The sequence below is a fragment of the Triticum aestivum genome, chromosome 6A, assembly GCF_018294505.1.
Source record: "Triticum aestivum cultivar Chinese Spring chromosome 6A, IWGSC CS RefSeq v2.1, whole genome shotgun sequence".
In the NCBI taxonomy this organism is placed as follows: Eukaryota; Viridiplantae; Streptophyta; class Magnoliopsida; order Poales; family Poaceae; genus Triticum; species Triticum aestivum.
Window position 1 is genome coordinate 206,244,982 of NC_057809.1, and position 5,594 is coordinate 206,250,575.

The 5,594-nt window shown below is 42.3% G+C and overlaps 1 long non-coding RNA gene across 2 annotated transcripts; it reads left to right on the top strand.

Moving 5' to 3' along the window:
- The first annotated feature begins 1,663 nt into the window (after positions 1-1,663).
- On the top strand, positions 1,664-5,275 carry LOC123127277 (uncharacterized). Of its 2 annotated transcripts, XR_006462239.1 has the most exons (5): positions 1,664-2,024; positions 2,108-2,336; positions 2,529-3,505; positions 3,710-4,048; positions 5,095-5,275. It is a non-coding gene; the product is annotated as an uncharacterized lncRNA (long non-coding RNA). The 2 variants fall into 2 exon arrangements; XR_006462238.1 differs by having other exon boundaries at positions 3,710-5,275.
- The last annotated feature ends 319 nt before the right edge of the window (positions 5,276-5,594 follow it).

Consider the following 5,594-nt stretch of genomic DNA (forward strand, 5'->3'; position numbering starts at 1 on the left):
CACCACACCCCGACCCCGACCCCGACACCCGGACACCCCGACCCTGACACAACTGAAAGGATCGAGAAGAGGTGTCTAGAGGGGGGTGAATAGACTCTTAGCAAGAAAAGTTGCAGTTTTTGAATTCTTTAAGTTGAAGTGGAGTTTTGGCACAAGTTTAAACATTCCCAATACATAACAAGCAAGCATGACAAGAGTATATGAGCAGCGAAAGTAAATCATGCAAGTTGCAAGAATGTAAAGGGATGGGATTGGAGTGTGCAAACGCAATTGGAGACACGAAGATTTTTGGCGTGGTTCCGATAGGTGGTGCTATCGTACATCCACGTTGATGGAGACTTCAAATCACGAAGGGTAACGGTTGCGCGAGTCCACGGAGGGATCCACCCATGAAGGGTCCACGAAGAAGCAACCTTGTCTATCCCACCATGGCCATCGCCCACGAATGACTTGCCTCACTAGGGTAGATCTTCATGAAGTAGGCGATCTCCTTGCCTGTACAAACTCCTTGGTTCAAGTCCACAATCTTGACGGAGGCTCCCAAGTGACACCTAACCAATCTAGGAGACACCACTCTCCAAAAGGTAATAGATGGTGTGTTGATGATGAACTCCTTGCTCTTGTGCTTCAAGTGATAGTCTCCTCAACACTCAACTCTCTCTCATAGGATTTGATTTGGTAGAAAGATGATTTGAGTGGAAAGCAACTTGACGAAGGCTAGAGATCAAGATTTATGTGGTTGGAATGGAATATCTTGACCTCAACACAAGTGTAGGTGGTTCTCTCTCAGAAAATGTATGTTGGAAGTGTAGGCATATTCTGATGGCTCTCTCCACAAATGACGAGTGGGTGGAGGGGTATATATAGCCTCCACACAAAATCTAACCGTTACACACAATTCACCAAACTCGGTGGGACCGAATCATAAAACTCGGTCGGACCGATTTGGTTCATAATGTGACCGTTAGGCATTTCGGTGGGACCGATATGATCAACTCGGTGGGACCAATGTGCTGGGGTTAGGGTAAAGCCTTATCTCGGTTGGACCGATTACACAAACTCGGTGGGACCGATTTGAGTAATAAGCAAAACAAAGAGTTGGCCAAGCAAACTCAATGGGACCGATTTCATATTTCGGTGAGACCGAAATTAATGCAATAGGCAACAGAGAGTTTGCAATCCCTTCTCGGTGAGACCGAGATCTCATTGGTGAGACCGAATTGATTAGGGTTTCTGACAGTGGCTATGTCTGGAGAACTCGGTGGCGCCGGATAGAAAGTTTCGGTGGGGCCGAGTTTGACTTGTGGTTTGTGTCGGTGTCAAAACCGGCGGATCTCAGATAGGGGGTCTCGAACTGTGCGTCTAAGGCGGATGGTAACAGAACGCGGGGGACACGATGTTTACCCAAGTTCGGGCCCTCTTGATGGAGGTAATATCCCACGTTCTGCTTAATTGATCTTGATGATATTAAGGACAGTATAACTGTACCTAATCCCTGCCCTCACAGCGATTTTGTGTTTCTGTCCGTTCGATTTGGTGTTCTGCACGTTTTTGGCCGTCCGATCTTCGTTCTCTCGCTCGTTGGGCCAGCTGTCCTGGAGGGACGCTGCTCCGGTAGAAAAATCGGCGCATTCTTGTCATCGGGCCTATCCAGCACGGTCCACGGCCCATCTATCGCTCGTCTCTGTCTCTCCCCCGACTAGCTCCTCCCAAACCCTATCCTAATTCCATCGCCGCCACCCCCACGACTCTCTCTCCCTCCCGATCTGCTCCGGCACTGTCCGCTCCCGAGTCTCTCCCTCTACGGCGCCGCTCTCCTTCGCCTTCCCATCGCTCTCCCTCTCTCATGGCGTGGACTAGCAGCGACGACGGGGAAGCCGGTGAAGATCTCCAAGAAGCAGGATGAGGGGGTGGTGCCCAAAAAGTGCGTCCCAAGGAACCCTGCGTGGGGCAGTGCCTCCTCAAGATCTCAACACTCGTCTCACCGACGACAACGCGCCCTGACAAATGGTCTTCATACGGAGGTCCACCTCATGTTGTATATTCGCTCATGGACTTATAGTTGAATCTCGGTAACTGAATTCATGGGGATTAATCTGTTTGCCAGGGAGGTGCTGTAGCACAAGGGGCAGCCGATCAGTGTGATCACAGATGGTGTGGATAAGAATGGGAAGCCACACAAGCTGCAGCCCTATTCCATCCCCACCAGTGAGCTGGGGGACTTTGGGCCTTCTGTACATCCGCCAACTGCCCCACCACAATTGATGACCACGATGCAGGGTGGCTGCGGTGCTCCATATCTTCTCCATGAGGTCTCAGGCTTGGTCATCCTCTAGGTACGATCTTAATTAGTCCTATGTAGTCATATTTGGATGATAGTACTTCACTTGACCACATATGGAATTACTGGATGCTATACAACTAATGGACTCTAGAACTTGACAATGAAATTATGGAATTACTGGATGCTAAACGTAATGAATTTATCCTGCATAAATCCTCGCCTTCCTCTTTTGTTTGTTATGCAGGGAAAAAACAAGTAAAAAAATGATGCCTTCTCAGTTCTCATCGATCTGGTAGCGGCAAGTTCAATTCTGCAGCCTCGACCATTTCGGCTGCTCATCGAATTGTTTCGTGTTACACTGGTGCAAGCCGGAGAAAAGCCTACTCTGGATCCTATTGCAGTTGACATCTTCTTTGCGTTGCTTTCATCGGTGAAAATCCAGAACAAGAAGCACATATATGATGATGCATCACCGGCTGCCTCCACCGCTGTTTTCTCCTTAAACCTGTTTTCTCCTTAAATCAGTCTGCCAACTAGACTAGACACTTCAATTGATGTCACATATTGTTGTACAGAACCTACAATTTCTGTACATATAGAAACATCAGATTAGTACTTTTTTGGACACTGATTTCTCTTCTCTAACTGAAGCAAGTCTCTTATATTTACTGAAAGGTAGAACTAACCAGTGATCCTTGACGTGAATTTCACATCGCTACTAAACTCTCTTTATATCTTTAGAATATGATTATCAGGAGATTATCTTCATCACAAATCCAAACAGCTGTTGAGATGCTAATATAATCAAGAAATTATCTGGGTTGACACATAAAAAATATATTAACTCCATCTGTTATCATGGTTGATGTACATGACTATATGCTCTCACCTTTTATGAAAAAACATGGGTTCCAATTATATGTCTGTCTTCCTATAAAGAGAACTTCCATATATGCAAATAATTAACATGCAACCCAGTTAACGAAGTTTTTCTTTTGAAGCTATCAGTCCATAAACTAACAAAATACACATGTAGAATTACCCCTTTTTCCTCCTCTTCGACCACACATCTGCTTGTCTGGATTCTCAACGGCATCAATCACCACATCCCCCGACAACTACGTCCATGGCTGCTTCTTTCCGTATGACCTTCTCCCTGTTGTCCTCCTCCCAAGCCAGCAGTCATGGCATCCCCAAGCAACATAAGCCAGCAGCAACAAGGTAAGGACCCTCACCCCGTTTCCTCTCTACAGTTTGTTTTGCTCAGATTTTGCTTTTCGGTTCTTACTGTTGATGGAGACATGTGTTTATTTATGTTTCGAAATGAGACTCCTAATTACATTTATATCAGAAATTGTTTGTAACCATTTCGCAGTTTTGATTGGTTGCTATGGCAAAGTTGTTAATTATATGTTTTGTTTGCAGCAACCAATCTACAAACTGAGGATTTCATCCCATCGCCCTTTGCTAGGAACCAGGTTTCATTGTATCCACTATATCACCTCGCTTGTTTGTTCATTTCATATTTAAATATGTTATCCAATATGAACAATCCAGTCATTTTGTATGTTGTTTTCTTGCCATTCTATGCTAATATTATTATTTGTTCAAATGCTTATTTTTTTCTCTGAAATGGCATGATCCCCATCAAAACAAACTATGTGAATTGTTAGGTAATTAAGTTCAAACTGTGAGCCGGAGCGCGAGAGATCGCCACCGTTATTGCCTCTACTTGCGCAGCCTACTGCATGACCGCAACCCCTGGTACATACCTATTACCGAATAATACACATGAATGTGAGATTTTCCTACCTTATTTCAATTCAGTTTGAGGTTGCATTTTTTGCTGGTTTGTGAGAATATCTCGAGTCAGATAAGGCATGTCAAAATGGGTGATTAAGGTACTTCTATTTTCAGGATTTTAACAAGGCTGCCTGGTTTGTCACACTTTTAAATGAAAATCAGAAAATGATAATTACAAATGATGGACAAAATCCTTAATTTAATATGTATAGCCTCTTTGTCTGAATTAAGACCAATGCTTACTGATTGAATGGTGTCAACACGTTGGTATCTATCAATTGGCTGTAATGCTGCCCCATTAGATATTCTGAGCTTATTTTTAGCTTGCACATTTTTGTTTCTTTCTTAATTTAAGGCGGCATAGGTTTCCGTGAAAGAGGATCTTACAAATTGGATGCCAATATTTTTTATCAAAAGATTCTTAAATTTCACGTACCATCAAGTGACTGGTTTGCGATCTTCCACACATTACTTTAGGTATCTCTTTGCCACAAAATTCGGTAAATTTCTTGTGAACTTATTTTGATATTTTGTTGTGTCTTAAAAGCAATTGGCTAATTTTACTCCAGCGTTAGCATGTGGAAGGTATCGTAATTATTACGGGCACATCTACATTCATGCACATACACTGAGCTTTAATCACTTCATGCAATTCTCATTTGATATAGTAAGGACAGTTTTGTAAACGACACTCAATTATGATTCTGATTCGATAGATGATGTTCTCTTACGGATATTAGCAAAAATGTTATGTAGGTAATGTTGTTATTATTGTTTCCTTCATCAACATACACCACGTTATTTACAGAGCAATTATAACTGTCTTATACTTCTCCTTGGGACACTGCTTATGTATTTATTTCTTCAATTGATTTGCCTTACTAATAGTATTTTGTTTGTATTTCGATGTAAGCAATTGTAAGTCGGTTAACATGTAGCACAACTTGAGACATTGTTTCACAACCCACTGGCATTTGATATTGAGCTTACGGCTTTTATTATTGTAGATCGGATGGAATTTTACGACCTCAAATCTGAGCAAGTGCACATTCACGCATCTATCCTGGTGCAATGCAAGAATACTTGACCGTTATAATATGATGATGTAGTGTAATTGTATCACTGGCCAGAACGCATTGAAATTTTCTTGATAATATATTGGAAGTTCTGAAATATTTGTACTGCCTATTTTCTTCTCTCGAGTATTCCTAATGTCTTTCCTCTGTCTTTCCTCAATATTCTATTTTGTAGCTATCGTGATGTGAACCTTTGCGGGAGATGCCACAATCCATATCAATCATCCTAATTCATATCTCTCCTAATTCATATCTCATGCGCTTAATACTGCTTAATACCACAACTCGAATATTAGACGCGAAGGAAAAACTCAAAATATTTCTTTTCTGCCTAAATACCAAAAACTCAAAATATTTCTTTTCTGCCTAAATACCATTATGGAGGAGACAAGCACAATATTTGAAAGCTTTGTAAACAAATGTATACAAGT